General features: G+C 49.7%; 1 protein-coding gene across 2 annotated transcripts in view; it reads left to right on the top strand.

The window, feature by feature from the left end:
• Positions 1–463: 463 nt before the first annotated feature.
• Positions 464–12473, top strand: part of TCP11L2 (t-complex 11 like 2) — a 36357-nt gene continuing 24347 nt past the window's right edge. Inside the window, exons 1-2 of one of the 2 annotated variants that reach the window (XM_060245574.1) lie at positions 464–547; positions 12178–12279. The gene's annotated coding sequence lies outside the window, so the exon portion shown is untranslated. Of the gene's footprint in view, positions 548–1375; positions 1784–12177; positions 12280–12473 lie in introns of those variants that run through there. The other variant, XM_060245575.1, reaches the window with a different exon arrangement.

Raw genomic sequence — 12473 nt, 5'->3', positions numbered from 1 at the left:
CTTGCTTCGCCTGCCCCACCTTAAAAGTCAGAGTGACTCGGGGGTGGTGACCATCTGTTATAGCCGCCCCCAGCCTAAGAGTCGCGAAATCGAACACGGACAACCTAAGCTGAAAGCAAGCGGGGAGAACTGAGGACGCATCTCTCCCTTCCGTAAACACCACTCAGTCCCTCCTCTCTCCCTGGAAGGGCGCATTTTCTCTCCCCGGGGGGCTTCCAGATTTCATGGGCTGTACTGTCCTATTTTTTGGATCCAGAACCTCCAATATTGGGAGATGGTTTGGTTTGCTGGGTTCTGTAAGGGCATTATTCTCTTTGTTTACCCGATTTACCGGCGCGTCGGCGCAATAAGTATTAAACATACACACACACCTCTCCCTAGAGAAGTGGAATCGTCCAGGCAGCTGCTGATAGACGAGCCAAAGACTATGTATAACTAAATGGGGGAGGAGGGAGTTTAAAGCCAGGTTGAGAACAGCTGAGTAGAAGCAAAAGAAGACGGAAAGGGGAGCCAGCTGGGGGAGCTGCCTGTTAGGATATCCTTGGGGGTGAGTGAACATAGAGGGGTTCTGTTTCCCTGTGGTTCTCCCTTTTTCTTCTTTCCTCCGCCCCGAGGTGTTTCTCTAGCTACAATCCGGCTCATTTCCAGGTTTCCCCCTCCCCCCTTTCAGGCAGAGGGAATCCTAGTTCGCATAGGGTCAAAGCTAAATTCGTTTGGGGGCATCCCTAGGTGGTTTATTGCTTTTGCAAAAATAATAATAATAAATAAAAAGAGGTGCGGTTTACTGCCCCCTTGTTTAGTATTAAACATAACCCGGTACACGGTCCGATTGTAATGCTTGTTTGCTCGGAAATAAGTCCTGGTGTCTTTAGAGGGGCTTAAGTGTGCAACGAATTGCAGCCTGTAAAGGAAGGGTGATGGTAAACAATCTACCTCCCTCTTGACTATAAAGGAAGGAGGGCAGTTGTTGCCACATTTGCTAACTCGATGGCTATTGTTCACAAGGATAATGTCTTGTCAGTCCTTTTTTAAAAAATAAACCCCATTGCATCCCCCCACCCCGGATTTCTCGGGGGTACCTAATAGGAAGGCCCCGGAAGGTTTCCTAAAGCGTTTTCTGAGTAGGACTCGCATTACAGATGTTAGCGGCAGAAGAAGCAAATGGTGGCGCTGAAGAGGGGCTTTTTTGTTGTTTAAGCTTCCCTTAGAAACGCTGCTTTGTTTTGATCCTGCGGTGCCAAAGCGCTTGTGCTTCAAAGTAACTGCCAAAAATACGTGGGAGGGAGGAGGGGGTAAGTGAAGCAGATGGAGGAAGAGGAGGAGTTTTCGAAGAGCTCCGCTTGGGGTTGTGTGCTTTCTGCAGCGCGGCGGAGGGGGACGTGTGCAGCGTAGAGGTTAAAAGAGTCAGACCAGAACTGGGCTCAGTCGCTTGCTTAGCCGCGAAGCTCGCTGGGTGACCCTAAGGCCAGCCGTCCTATTTCCTAGGGCAGTGTATGCATATCCGCTGGGATTTCCAGGACAACAGGCGATGTGAAAATTTAGAGCTTGTTTGGGATAAGATTTGCAGAATGGGATTTTTTCCCCTGGACCAAAAACAAAAGCCGTGCAATATCCTTTTGATTAAAGTCAACCCAAGTGACACAGAACTGGGAAAGTTGTCCAGCGCACTTCATCAGGGGGGTATTAAAAGGTGAGGGCATGGTGTGGGGTGTTTTTTTATTTTTAAATCCAGTCCAGTGAAGTGTTCAGGACAATTAAAGAGCTCCACAGTTTTGAGTCAAAGGTATGATATTGCTGCTGTTTTTGTAATGGGGTAGAAAGCTTGCCCTAGGGCTGAATGAGAGAGGCATGACTGAAATCCATAGGTCCTTATGTAACCCAGTGGTGCAAGAAGGACCAAATAAGGAACCAATTCCTGCATTGTATTTAGCAACACCCAGATCACACAACTCTACCACAAACTGCCTTATCTGTGTGGCCCAGTGCATTGTTCCTGTTCATTAACACAAGCATGTACATTCTGAAGTGAGTTCCCCCAATCAGTGAAGTTTTTTTTTTTTGTCTTGCTGCTTCAAATACTCTTGTGCTTCAGATTTTGAGTTGAAAACTAGATTGGTTGAGGACACAATATGAATTTATATTAGAAGCATAGATCTCATCCATGCCATTTTCTTTCTGATAGAGATGCCTGGGTACCACACTTTATTATTTTTATCCCACCTGTTCTCAAAGAGTGGTACCACCTCCATTTTATCTCCACAGCAGTTCTTTGAGTTATGTTAAACAAAAGCAGAAGCCCAAGGTTATCCAAACAGCCCATTTGAAATTGCCAGAATTCTACTTTCTCTTTTTTTCTTAGATCGTAAATTCAAGAGAAGAATCCTCAGCTGCGGAGAGATAAATTATCTCTGTTCCAGCCGTAACTATGCTTGTGAAAATATCATTTATCACAGTATCCTACTTAAATGCAGGCACAAGATTAAATATGTCTGAGAATTCCTTGGCTTGAATCCTATGAATGTGTTCCGTGCACAACAGATAGTCTTCTTGGAAGAGGAGGTATATTGTACAGCAAAATCTATTTAGCACTCATGAAATTCATTCATAGGATCCAAGCCATAGTATATATATCTTCAATAGCAGAAGAGTAAAAGGTCTCTAAGCAGATTTGTGATTAGCTTTGCAAAGAGCAATAGGCTATTAGTAGCCCTAAACTGAAGCAGGCAACACACTAATCCCAAACTATAATAATACTTACTGGGTCATAAGGCTGCTTGGAATGGCACGAGATAGAATGCCACATATTTGATTTATGTGAAACAGAGGGATGGAAAGAGAATGTTGAGGGCAATTTAGTGAATGCTCCCACATCTTGTTGATTGAATGTTCACCATCAACAAGGATGATGCTTACAGTGTGCAATTTGCCTTGAGTCTCAGTGAGAAAGGCAGACTATAAGTAACATAAATATCTCTGTGGACCAGCTACAATCCATATATCCCTGTGTTCAACCTATGTCTTTAGACAGTCATCTGTTGGCTGTCTCACCACTTAAGGTTGCCTATATGACATCAGCCTGTGCCTCGCCTTTTCCATTGTGGCACCGGCTCTGTGGGCTGGAGGGTGGCTCCAGCTCCCTGAAGAGGTAAGTGGGGCCCCTCCTTGGAGATCCACAGGTGGTGTTGCAAGGCCCCCAGCCCCATAGCTAGGGGTTCTGTGGGAAGTCTGCTCTGCTCTGTTCCACAAGATATATTCCAATGTATTTTTTTTTTAGAATGGGGTATACCAGAATAATGTCTGTGATATTATACAATATAACAGAGTAGAGACCTGTCAGAACTTAAGAACTCCAGGCAGATCCCATACTTAGTTTCCAAGCTAGGATTTTATTAGAGAGAACTAAGAACTGTTAGATACAAGGTACAAGATAACAGTGATGGCGAGAGCCAGCACTGGCCCAGTTTTATATAGTAAAACAAACAACCCACAAAGCTTTAATTCACACCGTTACAGGCACATCTGTCTTCCCACCAGTGCTATCAGCAAAGACGTTGCCTCCTTACTCTGAAGGCCACACGATTCGGCTTCAAAGGGTGTCAGTGTGAGAAAGTACAGAGATACAACATTATTCAGTCTACAGCCCCCAAATACTTTGGATACCATCGGATACCAACTACTACTCAGGCACTTCAGGTTAAGAAAGGTTACAATATGGGGTCGGTCTGGTTCAACGCTCAGGTCCCCTCTACGCATACTTGCCAACCATCAATTATACTGGTTCTACATTAAGCTAGCAATAATAAAGTTACAAGTTCTGACATACTGCCCCCCCTAAGCGCCCTCCCCCGGGGGGTGGCGGCTTGGGCTTGTGCGGGTACAGCAGGTGAAACTTTTTTAACAATTGCGGCGCAGCTACGTTCTGAGATTCGACCCATTCATCACAGCTCGGGGGGAAGTGCTTCCACCTGATTAAGTAATACAGTTTCCCCCGTTTGACTTTGGAGTCCAGGATTTCGTGGACTTCATGGTGACTCTGACCCCTCACTGTCGTCGGAGGGGGCGGCGGAGCCCTGGGATGGAAGGACGTGGCACCAGGGTCTTTCCGGAGTAAGCTGCAATGAAAAACAGGATGGATTTTGCTTAGAGACTTGGGCAGCTCGAGTTCTGCAGTCACCTTATTGATTACTCGTTTGATCCTAAAAGGCCCAAGAAACTTCAACGCAAGTTTGCGGCAGGGCTGAGGAAGGGGGAGGTTTTTTGTGGACAAAAAGACAGTGTCTCCCACTCTCAATTCCCATTCAGGAGAGTGTTTTTTATCAAACTGTTTTTTGTAAGCCTTTTTCGCTTCCTCCAGGTTCTCCTGAATTCCCTTCCAGCTCTCCCGAAGGCCTTCCCACCATTGTTGGCACGATGTGGGTTCTGAGGGGGTGGCAGGGAGGGGAAGCGTTGGGAAAGGCTTGCCCTCATAGCCATTTATGATTTGGAAAGGAGAGGTTTTAGTAGAGCTGTGAAGGCTGTTGTTGTAGCCGTATTCAGCGAATGGGAGTAGGTCCACCCAGTTGGACTGTTGGAAGTTAATGAAACAGCGGAGGTACTGTTCTAGAAGGCTATTAACCCTCTCCGTCTGTCCGTCCGACTGGGGGTGGTAGGCTGAGCTGAGGCCCTGCTCAATACCCGCAAGTTTGCAAAACTCCCGCCAGAAGTTGGCAACGAACTGCGTCCCGCGGTCGCTAATGACCTTGTCTGGGAACGAGTGTAGGCGTACAATGTGTGTAAAGAAAAGTTGGGCAAGTTTTTTAGCCGTGGGGAGCTGCTTGCAGGGGATGAAGTGGGCTTGTTTGGAGAATGTATCGACCACTACCAAAACAACAGTTTTGCCCTGCGACGGCGGGAGCTCCACAATGAAATCCATAGACACTACCGACCAAGGCCGGGTGGCTGTTGGGAGGGGCACTAGGTGGCCGGGAGGTTTACCCCCTCTTCGTTTAGCCATCAGACAGGTGGGACATGAGAGGACGAATTCGGAGACGTCTCTTTTGAGCCTAGGCCACCAAAACTGTCGGGTAATGAGGTTGAGGGTTTTGACATAGCCGAAATGGCCCGCCAGGCGGCTGGAATGACAATGCTCTAAAATCTGCTTGCGGAGGGAGGAGGGCACATAGATCTTTTCGTTGTGCAACAGGAGGCCGTCCTCGCTTTTACGGAGGTTCGGTGGTTGGTCTGCTTCCCGAGCAGTCTCCGCAACTAATTGAGACAAGAGGTCCGGCTCCGGGGGGCCGATCCTCTTCCCGGAGCGGGTGGTGACCCCCCCCGCGATGGCCGAAGGGGGGATAAGGGAGTCCACCACCTCCTCGCGGAGGCTCTCGTGCTGTGGCAGGCGGGAGAGGGCGTCCGCCAAGAAATTCTTGGTACCTGGGATGTGTTTCAGTACAAAGTCGAATTTGGCGAAAAACCCAGCCCACCGGATTTGTTTTGCAGTCATTTTGCGGCGCCCGGTCAATGCCTCGAGATTTTTGTGGTCAGTCCAGATTTCAAATGGGACTCTGGCCCCTTCAAGCCAGGAGCGCCAGGTTTTCAAGGCAAACATGACTGCAAAAGCCTCCTTGTCCCACACTGACCAATTTTTCTGCTCGTTCGAGAACTTTCGTGAAATGTAGGCGCAGGGGCGCAGAACCCCGTTGTCCCCCCTTTGCATTAATATGGCTCCGACGGCGGCGTCGGAAGCATCACATTGAACCACGAAAGGTTTTAACTCGTCAGGGTGGGCCAACACGGGCTCCGAGGTGAAGAGGCGTTTCAATTCTGTAAAGGCTTTTTGACACTCGGGCGTCCACGTTAGGCGCGCGCCCGGCTTTTTTGCCTCTGCCCCCTTCCCCTTTGTTTTAAGGAGCTCCGTAAGGGGTAACATGATGGTGGCGAACCCCTTTATGAAGTCGCGGTAAAAATTTGCGAACCCGAGAAAACTTTGGAGCTGTTTGCGGGTTCGTGGGGGCTCCCAGTCTAGCACCGCTTGAACCTTTGCTGGGTCCATTGACAACCCTTCCCCCGATACTCGGAAGCCTAGATAGTCTAGTTCAGTCTTGTGAAATTCACATTTTGATAGTTTGGCATACAACTTGTGCTTGCACAGGGTGCTCAACACTTTTCTGACTAGTGGTACATGTGACTTGAGATCTGGCGAATAGATAATGATGTCATCAAGGTACACCACCACCCCCTTAAACAGGAACTCTCGCAGAACCTCGTTGATAAAGTTCATGAATACCCCAGGGGCCCCCTGTAGCCCGAAAGGCATAACCAAGTACTCAAATTGTCCTAGCGGGGTATTGAACGCGGTCTTCCACTCGTCCCCCTCCCTGATGCGGACTCGGAAGTACGCGTCTCGGAGGTCGAGTTTTGTGAATATTTTCCCTGTGGCCACAGTATTCAATAGGTCCTTAATCAATGGGATCGGGTAGGCATTAGACATCGAAATCCCGTTTATCGAGCGAAAATCTGTGCAAAGTCTAAGCGACCCATCCTTTTTCTTTCTGAAGAGGACGGGGGCGGCATGGGGGGCTGTTGCCGGTCGTATGAACCCCCGCTTCAGGTTTTTGTCCAAAAATTTGCGGAGTTCCGCTTTCTCCGCCCAACCCATGGAGTACAGTTTCGCTTTTGGCAGTTGTTGCCCCGGGATCAGTTCGATTGCACAGTCCGTGGGGCGGTGAGGTGGTAACTCATCCGCCTCCTTCTCACTAAAGGCCAGTTTTAAGTCCCGGTATTCTTTGGGGATCGAGGCGACCTCCTCGAGGGTGAGGCAGGCTCGCTCATTCCGGGGAGGCGGATGCGGCCCCCATTCGGGGCGCCAATGGTGGTGTTCGCACCTCCAGTCCGGGAATCGGACGATCTGCTCCTCCCACCTTATGTCTGGCTGGTGGCGGGCGAGCCAACCCGAGCCCATCACCACATCAAACGAGCAAGAGGGGGCAATTACAAAAGTTTCGATCCCCCAATGCTCTTCGGTCCCAACGGGGACCGCCTGCGTTTCTAGCTTACATGGCTCTCCCCTCATGGGCCCCCCGTCCATCTGCTGGAAAAGCATGGGTAGCGGGAGGGGGGACGTGGCTAATCCTAGCGCCTCTACTAGGCGGGGGGTGATTAAGTCCCGGTTGCACCCCGAGTCGATTAGTGCTCGGGCATGCATGAACCGTTTTAGGTTCGGGTTGAGAAGGGTTACGGCCATAAACAATAAACCCCCAGTGGCTCTCACCGTGAGGAGTGCCGGCTGTTGCTGGACCTGCTTCGCGGCACCCATTAAAGCAGGTCGTTGTCGTTTCCCGCCGACTCGGTGTCGTCCGACTCCCCGGTCGATTCTTCCACGGTTTCTGGTTCGGCGGTAAAATCCTCGTCAGTCGCCAAGGTGGTGGCGACGGAGCCCCGTCCGGGCTCTTTCGGCCGATTACTCTTTTTCTTCTTGGGCCCCGATGCGGTTGGCCTGGCTGTCGGCGGGGTGGACCCCGCTTTGGCTGGGCAGTTGGAGGCGAGGTGGTCCGGGTCGCCGCACCGGTAACACTTTCGGGCAGTGGTGGGGGTCGAGGTTGTCGGGGCCCGTCGCCCCTCCGCCTTGGTGGGTGTGGATTTCAACCCCTTCTTCGCCAGTTGCTGTCGGCGAAGCCCCACGTGCTGGATGTTGGTCTCGACCTCCCCGGCTAGCTGGATCCACCCGACCAAGGTGTCGGGTCGCCCGTGGCTGTAGCAGCGGTCGAGGACGTTCGGGTTCAGCCCGTTACAAAAAGCAGTATATTTCATAATCTCGTTCCACCCTCTCACTGCCGCGCAGTAGCCCAGGAACTCCGTGGCATACTCGCGAATGGATCGGTTGCCTTGTTCGATGCGCTGGAGGGCTGCGATGGCTTTCTCCTCGCGGAGCGGGTCGCCGTACTGGCGGAGCATGGCGTGCAGGAACCCCGCTACGGTTGCTAGCTCGGGCTTCCTCGCGGTGAACAGCCCGACGTACCATTTGCGGGCTGGACCTCTCAGTCGGGACGCAATGTGGTACACTCGGCTGGCTTCGGTCGGGTAGTCCGCACCCCAGTGGGTAAAGAACGTGTCGCACTGTATGGTGAAGTACTCCACGTCCTCTGGGCTCCCGTCGAATGTAATTTTCAGCTCTCTCCCCCCCCCTGCGGCCGGGGGTGCCGCGGGTTGGGGCACCGGGGCCGGCAGGGCCGGTAGGGCTGGTGCAGCTGGGGCCGGCGGCGCCGGCGGTGCGGGCACGGGGACCGCCGGGGGCGCCGGAACCGGCGGCGCCGGAGGTGCTGGGACCGGCGGCGCGGGGGCCCCCGGGGCCGGAGGCGCCACTGGTTGTGGGGCCGGTGGGGCTGGAGCGGGCACCACCGGCGGCGCGGGAGCCAGCGGGGCCGGTGGGGCCACGGGCGGTTGCCCCAGCGGCAGCCCTCCCACGGGGATCCCCAGGACCGCCGTCTGCAAGGTGCGGAGCTGGTCGTAGATCGCGCCTAGGTTCTGTTGCATCTCCTCGGCCATCATAACTCGGGAGGCGTGTACGTCGTTGTGAATTTCCCGTACATAGTCGAACAGGTCGTTGCGGAGGCTCCGGACCGGGTCGTCCCCGCCTCGCGGTTCTGGACCTTCGCCCTGGTCGTCGTCTCCGTCTCCGCTTGCCCCGTCGCCCAGCATACTTCTGTACCGCTGCTCCGCCGCGTCGATCGCCGCCGTGGACTTCCGCGGGCTCCAGGATCGGGGTGCGGCGAACGCGTCCACCGAGAAAGGTGCGGGCACCTTAATCTTGCGCCTCACCCCCGTCACCTTCGGGTCGAGCGGCGGGTCCTCCGTTGGAGTGGTGGGCTCTCCGTTGTCTGGAACCTTTGCAGCCATCGGGCCGGGTTTCCAGTTCAGATAAGCTCCGAAACAATGGGATCACTGTTATAATGTCAGAACTTAAGAACTCCAGGCAGATCCCATACTTAGTTTCCAAGCTAGGATTTTATTAGAGAGAACTAAGAACTGTTAGATACAAGGTACAAGATAACAGTGATGGCGAGAGCCAGCACTGGCCCAGTTTTATATAGTAAAACAAACAACCCACAAAGCTTTAATTCACACCGTTACAGGCACATCTGTCTTCCCACCAGTGCTATCAGCAAAGACGTTGCCTCCTTACTCTGAAGGCCACACGATTCGGCTTCAAAGGGTGTCAGTGTGAGAAAGTACAGAGATACAACATTATTCAGTCTACAGCCCCCAAATACTTTGGATACCATCGGATACCAACTACTACTCAGGCACTTCAGGTTAAGAAAGGTTACAATATGGGGTCGGTCTGGTTCAACGCTCAGGTCCCCTCTACGCATACTTGCCAACCATCAATTATACTGGTTCTACATTAAGCTAGCAATAATAAAGTTACAAGTTCTGACAAGACCTCTCTGAGAGAACTATTTTTAGAAAAGGTTTGTTTAACCCACATTTGAGAGATATATCCACTGTATTCTAATGTATTTTTGTATTAGCATTTGAACAGAGCAGAGTAGACTCCAGCTTCATTTTACAGAAAAAAATTATTTTTTTAATCTGCTAAAACAATTTCCACTATTTTGCATACTAGTTCATTGTCCACTCTCTCTATATGTAGGAGTCTAATTCCATCCCATACTGTTGTCTGATGAAGTGTGCTTTTAGCACATGGAAGCTTACATTGGGAATAAAACTTTGTTGGTCTTAAAGGTGCTACTGGACTCCAACTTGGTTCTATACCTTCTTGCTGCCACTAGGACCATGGTTTCTATCTAAGGAAGCACAAACAGAAGGCGTGTAGATTTTCTCCATGTTTGTTTTTCTGTATACTTGTGAAAATGATAGAGAGGATGATATTGCTAATGAAGAGGTAATGCTGGAGGAGAGGTTGTAAGCATGTTGGTGGAATAGCTGCATTTATGCCTTCTAGGCCCAAATGTAGAAAATAAATCTATTAAGTTATTTCAAAAGCAGCTGGGATCAGTTCTTTGGGGGTGCCTGAGGGTCTTCCTAAATTCTTATTACAATACCCAGTAAGATTATTGACTTCTGACGCTGTGGTGGATGAACTATCATATGTGTTGGGAGGGCTACTACAGTGGGTTTGTCTTCCATCAGAGGAGCTGCACTGACAGGATAAGCATGGAAGACTGCACTTCCACCTTTCTTCTCATGCAAGCCTCTGATAAGACCCATATCCTGCAGTTTCCTGGTTTACCCTGGAAATATGTATGAGCCTGTATGCCTGGCTCTGTTTCACTATCAATCGGGGGGGGGGGGGGTGTATATGAATATTACATCTGAATTGCTGCTCCAAAGCTGACATCACCAGATGTGATGAAAGAAAACTGTCTGCATATATGATTGGGGCTTCCTCACAATTAACACTGAGGCTGGGCCAAAAGGCAGGAGTGATGTGCTGGACTTTCTGAGGTGATTTTCTCCCTGCTAGGCCTGCTTCTGGTATCCAAAGCCTACTGCTTAATATGTGGTTGAGGGCAGGCCTACTTCCAAAGAGACTGGTCTAGTGCCCTTAATGATCTTTGGAGTGATGTCCTGTTGAAAAAAAAATAGAGACTGTGTTCAAGTCGGCATGTGGTGGAGAGTTCACCATTCTTGGCAGTGCACAAAACACAATACTGTGCAGCACTGATAGTTAATGCCAATGGGATTGGGACAGTCCACCTAGCCAGTGATTCTCATACTGTGGGTTAGCAGACACCCAAAAAATGGATTGTGACTTTCTTGCAGGTGGGTTGTAAAGCCAGGAAGGGATAAAGGATGAACTTTGGGTGACTCAATTGCAAATGTTGGTTTGTCTCTTCTTAGTATGCAAAATGGCCATGAAATACAGTAGTGCTCAGTAGTGCTATCATCAGTCAACTGTCTTCATCCAACCTTCCTAGAAGGAGCCTTCCTCTAGCCTAAGGAGTCTTCCTCTAACTTAAGTGGCTTTTCTGTTGGAGGATGGCTTCAAGCATTGCTCAATGGACCCACCCCATTATTACTAAACATTTTAAAAAGTTTAGATTTCTGTGTTTTATGCTGATTAATCAGCATGCAGTTACTTAGTGAATACCAAAGTATAGTAAGTTTAGAAGTGGCTCCCACATTTAAAGTTTGAGAACTGCTGATCTCAATACTGAATTTTGAATACTGGTGTGTCCCAATCACTATTGGCAGCAAAATCTCAGAGACCTGAGATACAAACCCCATCAGAAGAGGGACCAAGATTCAGTGGGTCATTGAGGCAAGTCAGAAACCAAGGTAATTGAAAGTTGGGGAATTGGATGGAAGACTGATCAGAAGAAATACCGTGGAGTCTAGGTCATGGGCAACCAAGGTCGAAAGCCAAGCGATCCCTCCAAGGCAGAGTTTGAGAACTCGAAAAAAAAGCAGGAACAGATCGAGTGCACTGATGCTCAGGCAAGGATCCAGGCATAACCTGGAAACATAATGAGGTCAAGTTAGTCAAGGGGAGCTAATAGAGTTGGCAGTGCTTGCAAGATGGAGCTGTGCAAAGCCCCCCAAGAGCATCATGGCCTGATTTGCCCTTCCTTACATAGCCATTTGTTATTCTCCATCAGAAGCATCAGCACACAGACTCAAAGACTCACAATTTCAAATCATGAAACAGCATGACTCCTACTGATCCATCTCTGTCAATCAGGGTACAAAAAGAAAGGCAGTCCAAGCAAAGCTAACACAGAGATGTTGGGGTCCACTCCAAGATGGTTAACCAGCAATAGCAAGTAGACCAGAGAAAGACAGAATTTAAAAACTGTAATGTTTGAAGCCTCAGTGGATCTGTATGAGCACATGTACATGGGCTGATCCATACATCATCTTTGATTTAAACTGAACCTCTGGGTAATTAACCGGTTTAATCCACTTTAATGGAAGAGCTGTATTATTTTGGAGAGGCTATAGGCACAGCTTCAGTGTTTGTAATTGGATGAGTTTATAGTATTTGTTCACTGAAATTACAATGGTTTTGTAATGAGATTGCAGCAATAAAACCCAAACCATCACAGAAATTCCTTCCGTTTAGACAAGCCAGCTATGGTACCAGAAATTCCTTCCGTTTAGACAAGCCAGTGGCTATGGTACACAATGGAATTGTGCATTTTGCTCACAATCTGTTGTTGTTTTTGTCTGTCTCAGTCTGCAGAATTGCCAAGCAAGGACCTTAAATGCAGAAAGCACTTTAAGTGCAACCTCCTGTTAGTTGCATCAGATCCTGCATGTGGGAGAACTCCTGAGCAGGTACGGACTGAAAAGAAAGGGCAAGCCTATCAGAAATGTAGTGTGGTCTCCAACTGACCATAGTTTACTGTTAGGGTTGCCAGCTCTGGGTTGCGAAGTACCTGGAGATTTGGAGGGTGGAGCCTGGGGAGGGGAGGGACTTCAGCAGGATCCAATGCCATAAAGGCCACCCTTGAAAGCAATCATTTGCTCCA

Source organism: Heteronotia binoei, chromosome 8 (assembly GCF_032191835.1).
Source record: "Heteronotia binoei isolate CCM8104 ecotype False Entrance Well chromosome 8, APGP_CSIRO_Hbin_v1, whole genome shotgun sequence".
In the NCBI taxonomy this organism is placed as follows: domain Eukaryota; kingdom Metazoa; phylum Chordata; class Lepidosauria; order Squamata; family Gekkonidae; genus Heteronotia; species Heteronotia binoei.
The sequence above is the reverse complement of the archived record's forward strand: the minus strand, read 5'-3'. Positions and strand labels throughout refer to the sequence as shown.